Source organism: Propithecus coquereli, unplaced genomic scaffold, assembly GCF_000956105.1.
Source record: "Propithecus coquereli isolate 6110/MARCELLA unplaced genomic scaffold, Pcoq_1.0 Scaffold172, whole genome shotgun sequence".
NCBI lineage: Eukaryota > Metazoa > Chordata > Mammalia > Primates > Indriidae > Propithecus > Propithecus coquereli.
Genome location: NW_012141858.1, coordinates 3,331,009 through 3,352,875, shown reverse-complemented (window position 1 = coordinate 3,352,875; position 21,867 = coordinate 3,331,009). Strand labels below are relative to the sequence as shown.

General features: G+C 34.7%; 1 protein-coding gene across 2 annotated transcripts in view; it reads right to left on the bottom strand.

The window, feature by feature from the left end:
- Positions 1-21,867, bottom strand: part of FRS2 (fibroblast growth factor receptor substrate 2) — a 102,441-nt gene that overhangs the window by 21,187 nt on the left and 59,387 nt on the right. Inside the window, exons 2-3 of one of the 2 annotated variants that reach the window (XM_012642041.1) lie at positions 20,682-20,777; positions 19,741-19,783 (exon numbers count right to left, since the gene is read on the bottom strand). The exons of the other annotated variant lie outside the window; for it this stretch is intronic. The gene's annotated coding sequence lies outside the window, so the exon portion shown is untranslated. The remainder of the gene's footprint in view (positions 1-19,740; positions 19,784-20,681; positions 20,778-21,867) is intronic. 2 annotated transcript variants of the gene reach the window in all.

Here is a 21,867-nt window from a genome sequence, read left to right as displayed (position 1 = left end):
CAAGCACAGAAAGCCTAGAACTTAAGCACCATCCTTATAATAAGCGTTACATTAATAAATTTAGCAAAGCTGTCCTAAATTATTCCAATATGATTCTTGTGGAATGACATGTAAAGAGAACACTGAACTCTATTCACAAGTGTGATTACAAATTTGGTGCTTAGGAAGGTATATTTGCTCTTTCAGTTCACCAGCACTGAGGGTGAATTTAGTTTATACTACAGTAGCTCTGTTCAAATACAGCCAGGACAGAATATCTATAGTTAGAAGCATAGCAACATAACTCTAAATTCTGGGCACAGCTAATTGCCATTTTTAATAATATTAAAACAATCAAGAGAATGGCATTCAAAAACCATGCTCTTTGTGTCTGTGGTCTGGCTGTTTGTGCTTTTTTTTTTTTTTTTTTTAAATCACTGGGTAGGTCTTTTATTATTTATACACATTCCTTTTCTGTTTATTCTTAACACTGAGAAGAATTTTTTATATTTTCCTGAGGGACAAGAGTTTAAAAAAAAAAAAAAGCCAAGGAGGGGAGAGTCTCAGTACATTCTGCTAGTTTACCTAGACCAGAGCCATTATGTGAAAAGCAAGGTCACCTGCATAGTTTCCTTGTTAGCTGAAAACTACAAAGGTATAAGTATTTTTAAGCATCTATCTGTGAATATGGCTATATCTTCATATTCCTAAATAGATTTTTCTTCCTTTAGGTTTTCTATTGTAAAAGCAATGTTGATGAACTGTTTCACAATTCATAACTCTCTACCCACACCCACCCTCCTTTTTTTAACTCTTGAAAAAATATTTTACATTACTTACAAATCACTTCAATATCTGGTACTTTATTTTCTGGAAACTCTTTATGTCTAATCTAAATTCCCTGTACTGCAATTTAAACCAGATTCCTCGCATTTCTGTTTTCTCTGTAAGAGATAAGTAAAACCAGGATAATCAAGAAAGATTACATACATGCTTTGTATATTTAAACTGCCATCAATTCATTTTTCTGTGGATAAATCTAAAATATTAATAATGTGGCATTTCTTTATTTCAGACATAGTTGCTTGAATTAAGCGAACACAAGGTTACTTAGCAGATAAAAATGATTTGTAAACAACTATTGATATTAAAGAGAGCATTAAAAAATGAATTCATTCATTTCTTCATCCACTCTCTGAAGTATCCAACAAAGTTATTTTCTGAGCACCTACTCTCTACCAGGCACTGAGTTAAATGCTAGAAATAACGATAAAAGACACATTCCCTGATTCCAGGGAGCTTATTGTCTAGGGAGGGAGACAGACAAGAAAATGAATACATGGCAGAGTTATGTGCTATCATACAAAACCTTTAACCCAATACCCATTTACTAAAAAATACTGTGAAATTCAAAGGAACTGCTATTTCCCAAATAAATGCCATATTCTTCTTACTATAATCACTGAGTAACTTAAAATCAATTCAGTTTTTTCTAATATTACACCTGTGCTTTTAGTTAATGAGATTTTACTAAACTGAGCAACAGGAGGAGGTAAAACCTCAAGTATGAATTTTATAATATTTTCCTTAATATCGTATACCTAAGAATTCTTAAAAAGCACCTGACTTTATAGCTTTATCCACTACCCAGCCCCCACTTTTTTTTTTTTTTAAAGATACACAGTCTTGTTGTCACCCAAGCTGGAGTACAGTGGTGTGATCACAGCTCACTGCAACCTTGAAAGCCTGGACTCCAGCCATCCTCCTGCCTCAGCCTTCCAAGTAGCTGAGACTACAGGCATGCACCACCACACCTGGCTAATTTTTAAAATTTTTTGTAGAGACATGGGTCTTGCTATGTTGCCCAGGCTTGTCTCAACTCCTAGCCTCAAGTGATCCTGGAACCTCAGCCTCCAAAAGTGCTGGGATTACGGGCATGAGTCACTGTGCCTGGCTATCTTCACTTTTTATATAATATCCTTAAGAGGAACTAAATAAACACTAACGATGGATAACAGAGAAGTAAATAAAAAGGTATTTATGAACACTGAATACAGAGGTATATAAATAGAATTTGCTGTAAATCTGTATTTCCACACTCAGGTGGATATCATGTTAGTTACTAAATTAGTATTAAAAACCTAAATATTGACTATGTGTACATAAAATGTGTATGTATATACAAACACAATCTGCTGCTCAAAATAAGCTAAGCCAAATGCCAAGCAACCCTAAATAACCCCCAAACAAATTGTTTCATGAAAAGCTCATCAGTTTCCACATTTAAATCAATCTAAAATGCTCTTAAACATACTCTCAAAGGAAACTAAGTTTGCTTCTTTATTTTCTACTTTTAGAGCAAAGCATTCAAAATTACGGTTATAATCTAGCACAAAACAACTCACCTGACTCACCGGACCCACTAATGAGAGTGCTCTATATAGTCACCCCTAAATATATGTAGGGTATTGGTTCCAGGAACCCCTGCATCTACTAAACTCCACCCATACTCAAGTTCTACAGCTGGCCCTGCAGAATCCACTTGTATGAAATGTCGGCCCTCTGTATACACTGGTTTCACCACCCCCCAGTACTGTTTGGTTGGGAAAACACTGGACCTACGCAGTTCAAAGCCCACGTTGTTCAAGGGTCAACTGTATGTATATTTGCTAACATGTCCTACTTTCAGAAAATGCTGACCAAAAAAAGTTAACCAGAAAAGTTTGCATCAGAGTACATCTATCCATGTGATTAACTTTTATGGTGCTATTAATAAGCATTGTTCAAAAAATATTTTATGACAGAAAAAATGTTCATGATATAAAGTCAAGCAGAAAATAAAGGACAAAAACTGTTATTTAAAAAAACAAACCCCACTAAATGTAATATGTGGGGTGAGATCCTAGGTGAGATCCCGGAACAGAAAAATGGACATTAGGGGAAAAACTGATAAAATTCAAATAGTCTGTAGTTTAGTTAATAGTATTGTACCAGTGTTTATTCCTTAGTTCTGACAAATGTACCATGGTTATGTAAGATGTTAACATTAGGGGAAGCTAGGTGAAGAGTATATGGGAATCTCTGTACTACCTTTGCAACTTTTTTGTCATTCTAAAATTGTTCTGAAAAAAAAGTTTATTTTAAAAGTTGCTCTTCATGCCCAGTAGCAAATTTGAGAGGATTTGCATTTTTAAAAAATAACATTTTACACTTATTTTTCTCTTCCCTACCCCCACAGAAAATATATAAACTCAGGGAAAAAAGAGTAAACTAACACACAGTAAAACATTAATATCAATTCACTTGGAGGTAGAATAAAAAGAATTTTTTCCTCTTTATATTTTCTATACCATGGGAATTGCTTTTAAAATCAATAATTAACTAAAGAATATACAAATCAATACTTATTAAAGGTTTCTTTAGGAAGAAAAACTGTAAATGTCTAAGCAGAGCCCAAAGGCAGACTACATACAGAACAGGTTAGGGCAGACTGAAGAACACAGTGGCCAAGTGAGAGTGCCAGGAGAATTTAAGTAGGCAAAACCTAATTAGTAAATGCTGGAAACCTGCCAATATGCAGAACTTAGCATCCACTCTCAGGCTAAAGGTACCTGAGGCCAGCAAAGCTATGCTCAGAATTCCCATCTTAGGGGAATGTCCTGAAAAGCTCCCAATACTAAGAATTTATAGAGATACAAAGACTAGGTTTATTCCAAACAAGAATAATACAGCTGGACACCTGGTACACAACTGCCCACTGAGAACTTCTGGAGACACTCTTCAGTACCACTGTGTGTTCCCTGAGTTTTTCTACCCTCCTTCTTTCCTAACACCTTCTTACCACCCATGCCCAGTCCTTAGTCCTAAAACTCAAAAAATGGCACCCTGATACCATTCATCAAAATGGGCAGAATTATCAGGGTCTAGAGATCACTGGATTACAGAATCAAATAATATTTTCAGATGTCTGACAGATGCCTCTACACAAGTTTTTTTTTTTTTCCTTGATCTTTTCAGGGCAAAATATGTTCTAGTGACCCCATTAAGCCACAAGAGAAGGAAATTAACCAACAAGTATTCTTCGATCAAAATTAAAAAAATAAAATACATTTTGTCCCTCAAAGAATGTGCCAGTGGAATCAGACAGGCTGCACTTTGATAAAGAATCTCCTCCAAGCTGAAGGGTGTTAGGCTGTTTGCTCCTCCTAAAATAGCTCTAAGAGGCCAGTTTTGGGTTTTGTGTTGCTTTTTAAAAATACTTTTTAACTTTTAGTTTATTGTTTTGTTTTTGCTTTTGGTTTTTTTTTTTCTTTGTAGAGACGAGGTCTCTACAGGCTGGTCTTGAACTCCAGACCTCAAGCGATCCTCCTGCCTCAGCCTCCCAAAGTGCTAAGTTTACAGGTGTGAGCCACTATGTCTGGCTAGTTTTTAAAGTTTTAAAATGTTTTTCTTAGTTTTTCTTAGTTTTTTTATGGGTCACCCTCATTCTCAGCTGAAAATACAGTAGGTCCTAGAACTGCCACTTAATAAACATTTATGTGCATTCTTTTTTAGTTTACTCTTTTGAATCCTCACAGACTCTGTAAAAAGATGCCCAGATTATTCTTAATAAGATGAAAAGGCCCTAGCCAAAGTGATTTTGCATGTTAAAGTGCCTGGCTTTTACTTCATGAGTTCTGTAACCGTCATGTTAAGCTTCAGAAGCCTTTTTGCTTACTTTCTAGTTCTTGGTCATGTTTAAGAAAGTAGAAGCTACCAAAAAAAAAAAAAAAGTGATCCTCAGGAATAAATATTTAACATACCATTATTATTGTTGTTATTATTTTGAATGCTAACATACAGTTTTTCATCAAAGCTGAGAAATGACTGATTTTAAGACCAATATTTCATATACTACTGAGAAAGACAAAAAAGTTGTCAATTTATTAATAACTATACCTGCCACTAATTGTAAGATACACCCAAATTTTAGTGAATAAAATCAGGAAATGTCTCTTAGAATCCATGAAACATGGTATATGGTCAACAAAAGCATTACTGATGCATTACAAATAACACTAATGAAAAGTTGTTTGGACTATCTTTTCTTTGCTTCTTCCCAGATGCTAGAAGACAGTTACAATCAGGTGGTAGGATTTCAGAGCATCCAAGACTGATGTTCTTTGGAGCCCTTGTTAAATATTGAACTAAGAACAATCTCGGCCAGGCGCGGTGGCTCATGCCTATTATCCTACCACTCTGGTAGGCTGAGGTGGGAGGACTGCTTGAGGTCAGGAGTTCGAGATCAGCCTGAGTAAGAGCAAGACCCCATCTCTACTAAAAAATTGAAAAATTAGCTGGGCATGGTGGCGCATGCCTGTAGTCCCAGCTACTCAGGAGGCTGAGGCAGGAGGATTGCTTGAGCCCAGGAGTTAGAGGTTGCTGTGAGCTAGGCTGACACCACGGCACTCTACTCAGGGCAACAGAGTGAGACTTTGTCTCAAAAAAAAAAAAAAAAAATCTCATAATGCAGACTTCTGGAAACTATTTTCCCCATTTTTCAAATGAAGGTGAAGAAATTAATCAAAATTTTACTGGAAGCTAAATTTAGAATGCTTAGTTTTCCTCTCTACCATTTTAATACACCCTTACCCTCAGGTTTCATGGCTTGTTTTCCTTCAGATTTATCTTGCTCTTAGACTCAGGATATCAATCATCCACGGTGAAGGTAGTTCTGAAGAGCCACATTCACAATTACAGCTCAGGTCACAGGAGCTATTCCCTCTGAGCACAACTTACGATAAAATATAATTTGAAAGCAACTGTAAGAATATTTCTTTTCTTCTTTTTTTAAAGACAAAAAACAGTTGGGATTTCTAAGATGTTTTATTCCGTCCTACTTTCAAAATGTTTCTTCACCAGTACTGGCTGAAAAGCTGTCTACTTTAAATCCTCTTTAAAAAAAAAAAGTCTTTGAACTTAATTCAACAGTTAGCTAACAAAGAATATTAGTTACATATAACTATGTATATAAAATACTTATGTCGAAGACTAAAAATTTTACATTTTTCCCATGCAAATTAAAAATTTTGAATTGAAACTATTAACCTTCTAAATAAAAAGTACAATATGGCTCAAGCGAGATTTTAATTTTCATATAACTGACAAATGGCATATATCTCTGCTACCTAAATGTACTTTAAACATTACATTAGAATCTAAAATAAAAGGCTTTGTTTTTAGTATTCTAAATTTCTTCAATAGAAGGTATTATCAATCTCCAGTAATGCCAGCATGGCAGCATGATACAGTGAAAATATGGGCTATGGGGTTAGAGAGATCTGAGTTCTTACTTAACCTCTCTAAGTCTACATTTCCTGGTAGGTAAGTTAAAAACACTTCCCACCACCAATACTCCCTTACCTCATATGGTTGTTACAGGTTCGGAGGCAGATGCAGTAACAACCATGAAAGTTGAATTAGGGTACTGAACAATGAGGATGGAAAAAAGAGGATGGATTAAAGTGATACTTAGGAGCTAACATCAGTAACACCTGGTGATTAGGTTGGGAAGAAAAGCTGAAGTCAAGGAAGATACCCATAGGTGACAGTACATTCATTAAGATAGGGAACATAGGAAGGTTTAGAGCAGCACATAAGCTCAGTTTTGAATGTAATTTGATGCCTGTGAGATGAATTCTGTCAAACATGCAAGAAAGAAATAATTTTACACAAAGTATTCCGGAGAATAGTTTTAAAAGGTTTCGTCCGAGGGAACTAGGTTAGTTCTGAAGAAACTAGCATAACCTTGATAATAAAACCCAAAAAGGATAGCACAGCACAATGAAAGAAAATCATAGGCTGATCTCCTTTACAATTATTGGTGCAAAAATTTAAAAATATTAGCAAACTGAATACAGTAACAAATAAAATGGGTAAGGACTCATGACTTTTTTGGAGTTATACCAGCAATCAAGAGCAGGTTTAACATTAGAAAACCAAAGTAATTCTCCACAGTAATAGACTAATAAAGAGAAAAATCATACAACTACTAACAGATTCAGGGAAGAGAAAACTTTTCACAGGTTTCTCTCAATAAAAAAGGTAAAACGATAAGGCTGTTTTGGAACATCCAAGTAGCCTAAAAGGACCCACCTCCATGTTTCCAAGGAAAAGAGCAGGCTGCAGTGTTCAAGGAAGGGGGAAGCCACTCTACATGACAAAGATGCTACCAGTACCATTGCTTTCAAAAGAAAAAAAATAGGGTCAAAAATCCTAACCAAGTTTTTCTTATATATTTCATATTAAATGCAGTCTTGCTTGGTGTGCCCTCACACATTTGTTCTGATAGTCTACTAACAAATCTCTTATAACAATCAATTTGTAAGACAAAGATGGCCTATAATGTTGCCCTTGACTTACTATTAATCATGTGCATTAAAGGGGAGATGAATACACAACTCTCCTGTTACCCTTATTCAGAATACCTTGATATAAGTACCTTTTCCCTTACCTTATTGCTACCCATGAAAGGGCTCCCTATCTGAAGAAAGCATGATTGTTTCCATTGGCACAAATTTTAAGAAAGTTCAGTAGAACCCATCTTAATCCAATTCAACATAACCCTAAAGTTAGTTGGTTAAAGCAGGAAATTAAAACACACACACATACACACATATACACCCCTTAAACATTTTATTTTAGCCTCAACATATAAAAAGGCATGAATTCAGCGAACTATAGTCAGGGCCTTTTTTGAAAAAAATGGGGGCCTGCCAATTAGAATTTTGTTCTATATTTCTTATATAAACCTTACCTAAAATGTATGTTACTTGAAATGCATCAAGGAATTCTATTTCTGACAAGATGGTAGGTTGGATGCCCAGATGGGTTCTATTGCCTGAATCTACAATACTATATAAAAAAATTGTTTTTTAATATTTTTAAACTTCTTCCTAATTTGGCACAACTGTAAAAAGCTATGGGAGTTGGCTCTTGACTTTAAGGTGACCTCATAACGCTGCTTTGAAAACTGCAGACTGCAGGAGACAGACTTATATTCTAAGACTCCCTTACATATAGCTGAAAATTCAAAGGGCTAAATCTGCAAAGCACAACTGAATGAGCAGTAAACCTACTATGTAGAAGGTGACAGCAAGCAAACTTGCCTGCTTGACTTTGGTGCTGGCAGAAAGAAGAAAAAAATCTCCTTTGAAGAATTTATAACCATAAGCCAACTCAAATGAGTTTGTGGAGAAGAAAAAAGACGAAAAAGGGTAAGAGACATGGAAAATAGATTATAAGTCTAATTAGAGTTATAGAAGGAGAAAATAAGAGGCATTATTCAAAGAGATAATTGTCAAGAATTTTCCACAATTATTCAAAAAATTTCATCTTCCTCAGATCCAGGAAGCCCAAAGAATCCCAAGAAGGATTACAAAAAATAAAATAATAAAATGAAATGAATAAAGAACACTTCAATACATTACATAAAACTGGAGAACACTAAAAGAAAAAAAGAGAAGGCTTAAAACAGCCAAATAAAAGACAGATTACTTACAAAGGAAGGGCAATTAAGAGTTCTCAACAGCAACACTGGCAATCAAAGGACTGGAATAATGTCTTCAATGTGATGACAAAACTTAGAATTCTACACAGAGAGAAACTACCTTTTAGGAATGGAGATGAAATGAAGACATCTTCAGATAAAGAAAAAAGTGTCTTTTTCACCAAAAGATTCTTCACCAAAGGAAATTCTAAAATAACACACTTCAAGTAGGAAAAAAATTATCATGGAAGGAAGGTCTCAGATCCAAAAAGGAACAATGCACCAAGAAAACAGTAAATAGGTAAATAAATTTAAACAAAAATTGACTACCTAAAACAATAATTTCCCTAAAATTTTGTGTGTATGCAGAAGAATATGCTAAAACTAAGATAATAAGCAATAGTGTTACTAGTTGGGAAGAAGACAATCAGAGCATTCTAAGTTACTATATTATTCAGGAATAGGTTAAAGACTCTGATTAATTTAGATTTTTCCTAAGAAAATATGCATGTTAAGACAGCTAGGATAACCACTAATGGAATAAAGAATGTATTACCTTATAAATATGTGTGCATGTACATGCATGCAAGGTGTGGAAAAGAGACAAAATGAGAAAAAACCATGCACACATGAAGGTATGCACACACTTAATACAAAAGAATGGCAAAAATGGGAGAAAAGCAGAGTAGGATAAATAGAACACAAACAAGGATAGAAATAAATCTAAATCTATCAGTAATCACAACTGACCAAAATTCTCCAGTGAAGATTGCCATTAAGAATAAAAACAGGCTGGGCATGGTGGCTCAAGCCTGTAATCCCAGCACTCTGGGAGGCCAAGGCAGGAGGATTGCTTGAGCCCAGGAGTTCGAGACCTGCCTGAGCAAGAGCGAGACCCGTCTCTACTAAATATAGAAAGAAATTAGCCGAGCATGGTGGCATGTGCCTGTAGTCCCAGCGACCCAGGAGGCTGAGGCAGGAGGATCGCTTGAGCCCGGGAGTCTGAAGTTGCTGTGAGCTAGGCTGACGCCACGGCACTCTAGTCCGGGCAACAGAGTGAGACTGTCTCAAAAAAAAAAAGAAAAGAAAGCTAAAGAATGGAAAATACTACACTAACCAAAAGTAAACTAGAGAGCTATATAAATCCAAGAAAACAGCAACAACAACAAAAAACTGTAAGACTAAAAACATTTTTAGATAGAGGGCCCTTTCATAAGAATAAAAATTTCAATTCAACAAAAAGATAAAACATTCTAAATTGTTTTAACATTTTGTTATATTATTTTGGTTTATTATTAATGTACTTAACATAGATTCAAAATAAAGTAAAAATTAACACATCTACAAGGAGAAATTCATAAACATATCATCATGGTGAGACATTAACATGTCTTTCTCAGTAGAGAAACTGATAGAATGGTCCCAAAATAAAACCAAACCTGAATACAAAACAAAATCAAGACAAACACAGAAGATTTGAATAGAAAAATTAATAAGTTCATTGACATATATGTAATGCTGTACATAATAAATGGAGAACTTACATTCCTTCCAAATGCACATGGAATATTTATGAAAACTAGCCATATGCTAGGTCTTAGTCTCTAAAATTATATCATTATGGTCTCTGACCATAATGAAATAATTGGAATTGCATTACCAAAAAATTTTATATCTAAAAAAAGTTATACATTTTGAAACTAAGTATATACTTCTAAATAATTCATGGGGCAAATAAGAACTATTTTTAAAATGTACAAAACCAAGAATATTATACATCCAAAATTATGGGGAGGCAGCTGAGATGGCACTTAGAGTCAAATTTAAAGACTAAAATCCAAATTTGAAAGTTTTTAAAAAGAACAGAAAAAAAACTAAAAGTTTTAAGAAGTAGAAAGAAAATAATAGCAGAAATTAAAAGAACAGAGAAACATTTACAATAGATATGACTGACAGCCAAAAGTTCATTCTTTGAAAGAGTAATTAAAACAATAAACCTCTGGAAAAACTAGTTGAGAAGAGGAGAAAACAGACAGTAATAAGAATGAAAAGGGAACATAATTAGATTCTATAGTGATTCATCTGGTAAGAGGATATTACTGACGATTTTATAGCAATAAATTTGAAAACAAACTTTGAAAAAACATTTTTAAATACAATCTATTAAAAATGATTCAAAAAGAAATAGTACAGGCCAGGCGCCGTGGCTCACGCCTATAATCCTAGCACTATGGGAGGCCGAGGCAGGAGGATCCCTTGAGGTCAGGAGTTGGAGACCAGCCTGAGCAAAAGTAGACCTCGTCTCTGTAAAAGACAGAAAAATCAGCCAGGTGCAGTGGCACGTGCCTGTAGTCCCAGCTACTTGGGAGGCTGAGGCAGATTGCCTGAATCCAGGAGTTTGAGGTTGCAGTAAGCTAGGAAGACGCCACTGTACTCTAGCCAGCATAACAGAGCGAGACTCTTGTCCCCCAAAAAAAGAAAGAAATAAAGAAAGAAAAGAAATAGTACTCATAGTTTTTTATTTTAAAACTTACTATTATACAAAGCTACCACCACCAAGCATCAAATCGGCAATTGTGGTACTGGCATAAGGAAAGATATATAGATCAATGGAAAAGAACCGAAGGTCCAGAAATAAATCCATACATTTATGGTCAGCTGATTTTCAACAAGAGTGTCAAGACAATTCAATGTAAAAAGCCAGTCTCTTCAACAAACAGTCCTGGGACAAATGGATTTCCACATGCAAAATAATGAAGGGAGACTTCTAACTCACACTATCTACAAAAATTAACTCAAAATGGATTAAAGACCTAAAGGTAAAACCTAAAACTATAAGACTCTTAAAGAAAACAGGGGAAAGCTTTATGACATTAGATTTGGCAATGATTTCTTCAATTTAATACAAAAACCATAGGCAACAAAAGTAAAAACAGATAAACTGGGCTATATAAAAATTTAAAACTTCTGTGTACCAAAGGAAACTATCAACAGAGTAAAAAGGCAACCTATGGAAGAAAATATTTGTAAATCATGTGTCTAATAAGGGGTTAATATACAGAGTATATAAAGACTGGTATAAACTCAGCAACCAAAAACAAACAAACAAGAACAAATAAGCCAATTAAAAAATGGGCAAAGGACTTGAATAGACACTTCTATAAAGAAGATACACGAATGGCCAACAAGCATATGAAAAGAAGTTCAATATCACTAACCACTGGGGAAATGCAAGTCGAAACCACAATGAGATACTACCTCATGCCCATTAGGATGGCTGCTATCAATAAAACAGAAAATAACAAATGTTGATGAGGATGTGGAGAAATTGGATCCCTTGTGCACTGCTGGTGCAGTTGCTGTGGAAAACAGTATAGTAATTTCTCCAAAAATTAAAAATAGAATTACCATATGATATAGCAATTCCACTTCTGTATATATATCCAAAAGAACTGAAGGCAAGATCCTGAAAAGATATCTCCCTGCCCATGTTCATAGCAGCATTATTCACAATAGCCAAAAGGTAGAAGCAACCAAAGTGTCCATCCGTGGGTGAACCAATAAGTAAAATGTAGTATATACATACAATGGAATATTAATCAGCCTTTAAAAGGAAGGAAAATCTGCAATATGCTACAACACGGACTAAACTTGAAGACATTATACTAAGTGAAATAAGCTAATCACACAAAGACAAATACTGTATAACTTCACTTATTTGAGGTACCTAGAGTAGTCAAACTCATAAAAACATAAAAGAGGCCAGGAGTGGTGGCTCACGCCTGTAATCCTAGCACTCTGGGAGGCCAAGGCGGGTGGATCGCTCAAGGTCAGGAGTTCAAGACCAGCCTGAGCAAGAGCGAGACCCTGTCTCTACTAAAAAATAGAAAGAAATGATCTGGAAACTAAAAATATATAGAAAAAATTAGCCGGGCATGGTGGTGCATGCCTGTAGTCCCAGCTACTTGGGAGGCTGAGGCAGCAGGGTTGCTTGAGCCCAGGAGTTTGAGGTTGCTGTGAGCTAGGCTGACGCCATGGCATTCACTCTAGCCCGGGCAACAAAGTGAGACTCTGTCTCACAAAAAAAAAAAAAGAAACATAAAAGAGAATAATAGTTGCCAGAAGTTGGGGGCAAAAGGAAATGGGAAATTGTTTAATGGGTACAGAGTCTCATCTTGCAAGATTAAAAGTTCTGGAGATTGGCTGCGCAACAATATACATAATGCTACTGAACTGTACACTGAAAAATGAGTAAAATGGTAAATTTTATGTGTATTTTACTACAATTAAAAATGTTTTTTAGAAAACCTCATTTAAAAAGAGAGTGTTTTAAAAATCTAGCCAGGACAGTATGAGAAAAGAAAATTACAGGCCAGTCTGACTCATCAAATAGAAGTAAAAATCCTAAACAAAATATAAGCAAACCAAATCCAGAGATTCATAAAAACAGAAAATCTAAATTGGGTTTATCCCAGGAATGCTTGGTTAGCCTAAACTGCAAGTCAGTGTAACTGATCGCATCAACAGACAATGAAAAAAAAAATTTCGATCATCTCTTAGAGTTAGGAAATGGAAAGCCTTTCAATATAACTGAACAACCATTTATGATTTAAAAAACAAACAAAACAAAACAAAACTTTCAGCAAATAAGAATAGAATGAAACTTCCTTAACTTGGTAAAGGATGTCTAAAAAAAAAAAATCTACTGAACAAGTATCATTCTTAATGGTGAAAGTTGAAAGCATTTCTTTTGTGATCAGGAATAAGACAAAAAGACCCAAAACTATGAATATCTGCAGATGTCTAAAGAGTACGATATAGTTCAGGGTTGACAAATAGACTAATGATAGAGAAGAGAGTACCAAAACAAAACTACCCATATATGAAAACTTGATTTATGGCATAGGGAGCTTTGCAGGTCAGGGAGAAAAATGAAGGACTACTCCAATGAACAGTACTGGAATAACAATTACCCATATGAAAAAAATGAAGCATCCCTTACCTTTCACTCTCAAAAATACCATTTTCTAGGAGATTTAAGTATTAAATATGAAAGGCAAAACCATAAAGCTTTTAGTGGCTAATATAAGGAAGAATATCTATATGACCTCCAGGTAGGAAAGGATTTCTTAAGATAAACTATATAGGGAAAAAAGCATATATTTAACTATATTAAAATGAAGGACTGTTGTGAGGTATATATGTAAACCGATTATATTCTGTTGTATTGGTGGGAGGGGGTGAGTTTCAGAGAATGCCAAAGTTATCAAGGTATACATGAGAAATGCCAAATAATCAACTTAATTCAGAGATCAAATTATTTCAAACCTTTAATTTCTCTCTGTATTTTACAAATTAATCAATTAAAGAACAATCATGCCAAAGTAAGCAGACTGATTATGAAAAGATAATATGACGTTAATGTAATACAGGGCTGCCACTGTTCCAAGCACTTCACATCTTAAGTATATTACACATTTATGCCCTCATTTAAGATCAACACATTATTGTAGGGATTTGGAAACAAGGACAAAAAACAAAAACAACACATGGTTCGGTAAGTGTCTATATCAATACCTGTATCTAGATCTCATTTCAAGTATTAGCAATGATGCCCATGGTAAAATTTAAATAGGTCTCAGGTTAAGTGGGATATTAGTTTGACCGTTCTCACTGTCCTTCAATCATTTTTACCAAATAGGCTACTTACTTGTCGGATATGCCAGAACCTATCTTTGGATGCTTCAAGAAAGAAGCACTCAATGCATTAAGATAAGATCTCCCTTGAAAAGAGAATTTTTTTAAAAAAGGAAAGAAATGAACTAAGGAGACAACATCTTTTTAGGACTTTCCAAATAATTCTGAAATTAAAGTGCCAGAGAAATACACAATTACAAGGAACACATAATTTACTTAAGGAACTATTAACATTGTATGTATGACTGAACAGTATGAATTAGAAAGACAACACTTATCCCAAGATATATACTTTTTTAAAAAAACAATGAAAGTATCTGTCCATAAAGCAAAATAAATTCATTCCCATTTCATCAAAGCACCATCAAAGCACCCTCCCCCCTTAACCTCAAACGCACACACACACAGACACACAAACACACACACACACAGGGTAGACATTTTTCATCTGAACTGTAAGCCTGGCTCACATGAAAATAAATTATTTTAACCACACACAAGCACCAGCGCTTGTAGTTTCTACATGCTGCCCACACAGCACTTTGTGCGCATGTGATTAGGAGAAATGATGCACAATCACACCACATTCCTTCCCTAGGCTCACACATCAAGAACTTGCCCTCTCAGCTGCATTCTTCTCCAAACAGCCATAGTTACCTTAGCAACCCTATGCTCCTAATATGGACAGCTGGTCCATTTAAAGTCAGTCCTTCTTGGCAGGGAAAATGCTTGTTCTTCAAATTGGGGGAGAGAGGAGAGGTTTCCTTTCAATACACATTACAGGGGTTGATTTAACTTGATCAGCACTTTTGTTCTGCGGCAGCAATTTGTGTTGAGTTTCCACCTATTCTAAATTTTGTTTTTAATCTAAAAGCAAGTAGCTGAAAAAATAAAATCAAGCCAGCTCATATGGAATTCTAAGAGGGGAACATGAAACAAAAAGGTACCTAAAAGAATTGTCTTTTATAAAACTATAAACATACCCATGTTTTTGTGGATAAAGTTCAACTTTAGTTAAATTGAACTGTAATACCTGAAGCCTTAACACAAAATAAGAAATCAAAGTCAGAAGATCTGTGTCTTTTTAATATTAATATTATAGCCTAATTTTGAACAACAAAAACACTGCTAAATTTCAAAGTCCCATAACTCCAAGGTATTAAACAGACTATCAGTCTGCATTCCTTTATTCTACCACATACATATGAAATCTCTCACAATCTTTTCACAGGCTCAAATGTAAGCCAGGTATTGAAACCGAGTGGTTAGTTTATCTGAAGACCCTCCAGACCTAGAATGACCTAGAATAGCACTGGATTACTCAAAACCAATCTAGATCTCAGCCTATACCATTAGAGTTGGGTCTAAACCAAATCAAGCCCCTCAGAATAAAAGATACTGGTTTATAATTCAGTATACCTGATTTTTACACTATAAACAATTTGGGGGGAGGGATTACTATATTTTGAAATATGTGAGATCAAATTGCTTGTTTCATATCCACAAAGGAATTCTAATCTCCCATCTATCAAAACCAGACATCTAACCTTTAAGGAAAGTAAACAGGCATGCTCAAAACTAAAAATACCTAAGTTTATGACATTCGTTCTAAATTGTAAATATTTATGAAATACTTTTCTATATACCAAAGGTGGACCAAATCCATATTAATTTAATAAATGTTCCTTTAGTGAATCTTAAGGTTAAATGAATACCACCTACATTATTCATTGCTTATATTTTTGTGTATGTGTGTTTTTTAAACTTCTCAGGCTACGAGGTTCTTCCTGGTTAGAAACACTTCTTTCAAGTTAAGACTATCCTACTAATTACATCTTCTGTATAAGGTAAAGTATCAGTTGGCAGGGTAGCAGTATAGATTAGTGAAAAGAACCTAAAGCCAATTCTACTACCGTTTTCCTAATTTGTAAACTGAGAATACTATCTGTTCTACTTATGCAGTGATGTGGTAACATACTGAAGTGAGAATAATGAAATAACTATGCCACATCAAAGACTCAAAAATTACAGAAACTGGAGAAAGGGACTATGTTACCTAATGTCTAATTCTCTGAATTATTATTTTGCAAAAAGGATGGGGGGAGTATTCAACAATGCATGGAATAGCAAGTCAATATCAACTGCAAGAGTTTCTAGTCTTCCCACCAAAGATCTTATAAATACTTAAGTGTTAATATATAAATAATTACTTCTTTCAAAAACCTTCGGCCTTGGCTTAACTTTTAGCAGACATGTGAATTCCCTTCCTGCTATGGTTTGACTGTGTCCCCTCCAAAATTCAAGTGTTGAAATTTTTTTTTTTTTATTTCAGGGTATTATGAGGGTACAAACATTATGGTTACACTTTATGTCTTTGCCTCACCCAAGCGCGGTGGCCAATGTGATAGTATTAAGAGATGTGGACTTTAAGAGGTGTTTAGGTCATGAGGGTTCGTTCCTCGTGAGTAGGATTAAAGCTTCACTCGGTGTCAGTATTCACTTGTCACTCTACTTTCTGCCATGTGTGGACACAGTATTCTTCCCCTCCAGAGGATGGAACCCTCACCGGACAATCAAACCTCCTAATACCTTGATCTTAGACTTCTGAGCCTCCAGAAATGAGAGAAATAAATTGATGTTCTTTATAAATTATACAGTCTGTGGTATTTTGTTACAGCAGCACAAACAGACCGAGTCACTTCCATTTTTCTATTCCACTACTGAATCAGTTCCACATTTCCTCCTAGCCCCCAGAACTAAGTGCCCCTAAGATGCTCACCTTAAAGAAACTGCTTCCAACAAGCTACCTTTAATTCTTTCCACCGATGAAAGACCCTCCCCGATCTGATGACTGCTGTCATTATCCCCTTATCCCCTACTTAATGTCAGAGTCAAATCCATCCTCTCACAAGAGACACTCTGTCTCTCTTCTCTTCACAACTACTGGGAATACCATCGCCATAGACTTATAGCTTCTGAAGTTCCCATTCTCTGATCAGACAGAAGGTGCTCCTTCTGATACTGTACCACTATAGAGGAAATGGTGTTTCTGTACCCCAGATTTAGAACCCTGCATTTGTATTGGTAATTATTCAGTTCTGACTCCATGTTAGATTCAGCAATGGGGATTCAAAGAACATGTTCTACTTCAAGGAAGTAGCAGGAGAAATAAGATGAATGTTCAAATATAATATAATGTAGACATTAGTAATTAATAGGTAACAGGAACGTTCCATATTACCGGTATTATCTTTCAACTAGTAAGTTTTTGTGGACTAACACTGACACCTAAGCATTTTTAACACACTATTTCTAGAAGAAAAACACATATTTTTGTTAGGCTCCATCATCCTTTTCTCTGACTGTTCCAACAAACTGTGAGATAGGCAGCCTTCTAAACAGATGTTTGTATTTCTTTCTCTAACTCTAAACTTCCACAGCACCTAATTCACATTCTTTGACTTCAATTCTGACATAAAGAAACAAGCACAAATTGGCCTTTACTTAATTGCCCATTTTGGTGTGCCTCACACATTTAAGGAATTTTACATTTAACAGCCTCATTTTCACAAACATCGACCTGGACTACAAGGAACCAGTTAGACAAAACAAACTAGATGAACAGTCAGCAACATGGCCAGATCTTGGGGGGGGTGGAAAGAGGAGGAGGACAATGGAGCAGAGTATAGGAATTAGATTTTATATTTATATATGTCAAATCCTTTCATTCTAAGGCTTGTTATGGTCAAAAAGAGCGTTTTATTCTCTGTAGGTTTCTTAAGTAATATTAGCATGGTTTAGGGTGGCATATTCTCTTTTTTTGTGCGTGTATTATCTTTTATATAAATTAAAATACAGGCACATAAAATAATAAAACCTTTTGTAGGACAAACAAAAAAATATATATCAAACACATTAAAAGGTCATTTATACAGGAAATGAATATAAAAGGCATAGAAGAAAGGTCCTTTAATAAACCAATGGTGATAGGTGTAATACAAATTGAGGGACATATTAACACTCCTGTACTTGAGGTTAAAAACTCATGTCAGATGAAGTCATCCTCTTTCATAATAAATAATTAACCAAAAATTAAAACAAAATCATGGTTAAATATAATACATAACATAAAATTTACCATTTCAATCATTTTCGGAAACTGTACAACCATTTTTTTTAAGTTGTCACTGTCCTTTTCATACCTTTAACTATGTAGCAGGGTAATACTATATAAATGTGAATTAATCTTCCTTGATACTTTTTACTCTAAAAATAAAAAATTATGAAAGCTTCTGGGTACCCATACGAAAAAATATATATACTTTTATATTTTCAGTCTTTTCCCTAGGCAGGGCATTTAAAAAATAAATATATATCAAACACTTACAGGGCAGCCCTAAGGGTACCAAACACTATGATCCATTTATCAGTGTGTATCATACACTGTATTAACATAGAAGACTTAGACTTCATTTATCAAAAGAACAGTGACAAGGATATAATAGATTAAATTCATTGAGATTAAATTTTTTGAAATTTCTGCTTTTGTTTTAAGCACTGTGGTCCAAAAAAGGAAGGATCTCGATTTCTCCTGAACTTCTGCTTCACTGCCTGTGAGCAGTGCCCTGGAAGATTAGACAGTGCTACACACAAGTTCCAGGACCCCTTGTTTAACCTCCTAGAAGTACAGAAGAAAAAAATAGGGAAAAAAAGTTTTACAGGCAACTTGAAAAGAAAAAATCTTGGGTGATTTGTTCTTCCCTTCTCCTCCTTCAGCTAGTGGGTCCCTTTATTTTAACCCTTTATTTTCAGTGATGAGAATAAAAACTGATCCGATTAACTAAACCTACAGCAGTTTCAAAAATAAAGGAAAAAGGTGTGTTTGAAAATCCGTGTTCTCAGGATATGAGATATTGAAAAGGAAAAATAAATAAGAAATAGAGTCATTGATCTGAATAATTCACTTTATAAGCATTTCCAGTTGACAGGCTGAATTAATTAATCAGTGATCGCTACTACCTATCCCAAAAAGTTCCTGAGAAAATTTAACCAAAGTAATTTCTTAAAGCTGCCAAACAACTGATTTCAAGCAATCAACTCATCTGAACATTTCACCTTTCAGAAATCTAAATAATATAAATTAATGATGACTCAAAATCCATTGTAAAGACGATCATTCAGGAATTTAAATATATATATATAGTGGCACCTTTATATATATATATTAATTTTTTATTATCTACCTGGTAGGAAGTATTCTACTTTTAAACTAAATATAGGCGTTTAGGTGGGAACATAGCTAAACAATCTCCTTTAATTTAAATCCCTTGAGATAGCTTCTATGAACCCCCTACTCCCTAAAGTCACTTATATAGTAAATTCTGAGGTAGTAAAAGAATAGCTAATAAATTTGTGAGAATCTTGTAATAATCAAGAAAAGATATGAAATAAATACATGGAAAAAGACTTTTTTTAAAAGAGCAATTAAGCCTGTATTCAACTATATTTGTTGTATTACTATATTAACAATTTCTTACCTTGTGGAATTCTCTTCTGAGAAAAACAGATACAATTTTGTTCCTAAAAAAATTTCAGGTAGAAAGTTAAAATGTTAGTTTCAAAAGAGTCTCTTAAAAATAAAAAACTACAAAATGCTAACATGCTACATTCAAAACATTATGACATTTGATATTACCAAAGCTTAAGAGACAGTCAGTCTCTAATAATAAAAGTACTTTTTATAAAAATACTTACAGAATTTATTACTTTTATTATTACAAAAATGCTTATCATTCTACTGACTGAACATCAAATCATTTTTGCTAGGTACATAATGATGTGTGCCACATTTTCATATTCTAAAACACCAATATAATCAAACGGGTTTCACTCTCTCCAAGACTTGATATTCTGAAGGATACTTTTTTTTTTGGTGTAATTCACATAACCTAAAATTTGTCCCTTTAAATAGTGTTTTTTAACATATTCACAAAGTTTCACCCCCATGTAATTCCATAATATTTCCATTACCCCAATAAGAAATTCCATACTCGAGAGTACATTTTTAATCCCAGGGAGAACATCTGAAACATATTTAATTTTAAAAGATAGCCAGACACATACTCTTTAACACGTTATGATCAAAATTATGTTTTTAAAAAATAGACAGAACAATGATTGAAAGGAAAAACAAACATCCAAAAATTATAAGAGTAGCTATATTTGGATATTTGTGTTTGTGGCAATATAATGACTCTTTTCCATATATTTTCTCTACAGCTGTGATTCTATATTATCTTTATGATTCTTAAAAAAGGTGTATAGTACAAACATAGAGCTATATGCTAGAATTTGTACTACAAAGTAAAACCAAAAATACAAGGTGACCTTTTTAAATGTCCACCATATTTTTTATTAAATGTTTTTCCAAGTAGATAAAATAACTATAAAGTTTTAAAAAAGATTTGGCCACACTTACTAATCTGGTTGAAACGCCACAGCTGCATTTTACTTTATGACAAATGGACTGTTTCATCACTTTTGCATCTGGGCATCTACTTCTTAATGATCATTTCTGAAATAAAGGTGCAATTATTAAGAAAGTTATTACTGAACATATTATAACAAAAAACATAACATATTTAAGGACAATTACCTAAATTGTCGTGACCAGAGAGAACTATCAAAACACTTCTTGAGCAACCTTCTAATAAAAAACATTATTAACAGGGCTGAGGGTGAGGTGGAAGGGATAGAAGATAGGCTATTGTCTGACAGGACCAGACCTCATCAGTCCTCAATGCTTTCACTCAGTGGCACCTTGTAATTCCTGAGTGCCATTTACAGACTAGGAAAAAAGAGACGGCAGTGGGCAAGGGGTGGCAGGGAGGCGTGAGAGAAAAGGGGAAGACATAGATGGGGAGCCTTTAAACTGCACATTTTGAATAATTTTTTTTTTTTTTTTTTTTTGAGACAGACTCTCCTCTGTTGCCTGGGGTAGAGTCCTGTGGCATCAGCCTAGCTCACAGACTAGCTCAAACTCCTGGGCTCAAGCAATCTTCCTGCCTCAGCCTCCCAAGCAGCTGGGACTACGGCCTGCGCCACTACACCTGGCTAATTTTTTCTATTTTTATTAGTTGCTGGCTAATTATTTCTATTTTTTTTTTCTTTTTAGTAGAGACAGGGTCTCGCTCTTGCTCAGGCTGGCGTCGAACTCCTGAGCTCAAGAGATCTTCCCACCTCGGCCTCCCAGAGTGCTAGGATTACAGGCATAAGCCACCGTGCTGGTCCCACAATAAATTGTTTTTGATTGTTTGTTTATTGTCTATTTCCCCCTTTCACCTAGAATGTAAGCCCCAGAAGGGCATCTTTGTTGGTTTTATTTACCAATATCTTTCAAGCACCTAATACAATGACTACAATACCGCGAGTGTTCAGTAAATATTTAATGAAACAATGAATAGATTGATTAATTACTTAACTTCAATTGATGAAATATTTAACCTTACAGTATTTTAAAACAGCAAAGTCTCAAAATGTCTTCTTTTACAGTAACATCTCTGATGTTAACACCAACATCATCATTATTGTTTTATCCCCAGTAAACAAAGACCATAATTAAAAGAAATGAACCCCAATGTTCAAGGAACCAGAACAAAGGCAAC